This window comes from Nematolebias whitei, chromosome 7 (assembly GCF_014905685.2).
Source record: "Nematolebias whitei isolate Nwh7 chromosome 7, NemWhi1, whole genome shotgun sequence".
Taxonomy (NCBI): domain Eukaryota; kingdom Metazoa; phylum Chordata; class Actinopteri; order Cyprinodontiformes; family Rivulidae; genus Nematolebias; species Nematolebias whitei.
Window position 1 is genome coordinate 3,133,231 of NC_056504.1, and position 472 is coordinate 3,133,702.

At 45.1% G+C, this 472-nt stretch overlaps 1 protein-coding gene across 1 annotated transcript in view; it reads left to right on the top strand.

The window, feature by feature from the left end:
• si:ch211-112f3.4 (EF-hand and coiled-coil domain-containing protein 1) overlaps positions 1 to 472 on the top strand; it is a 30,202-nt gene that overhangs the window by 1,127 nt on the left and 28,603 nt on the right. The gene's annotated exons all lie outside the window — the stretch shown is intronic.

Here is a 472-nt window from a genome sequence, read left to right on the forward strand (position 1 = left end):
CATCTGCATCTAGCAGAAACATCTGCATTTAGCAGAAACATCTGCATTTAGCGGAAACGTCTGCATTTAGCAGAAACATCTGCATTTAGCTTTGCTGATTTTCTTTTCACTATTGAAAAAACAATAATCAGTAGAAGTTTTTCTGAGGAAGCAGCAGATCCAGTGTCTGTCCTGAGCGAGCACAAAGGAGACAGTGGAAAGAAAAACTCCCTTTTAACAGGAAGAAACCTGCAGCAGAACCAGGATCAGGACGAGCGAACATCTGCTTTCACCGGCTGGTTGAGAGGACAGGAAGGAGGAAGAGACACAGAATGACAGGTCCAGATGTAGGTCCAGATGTAGGTCCAGATGTAGGTCCAGATGTAGGTCCAGATGTAGGTCCAGATGTAGGTCTAGATGTAGGTCTAGATGTAGGTCCAGATGTAGGTCCAGATGTAGGTCTAGATGTAGGTCCAGATGTAGGTCCAGATGT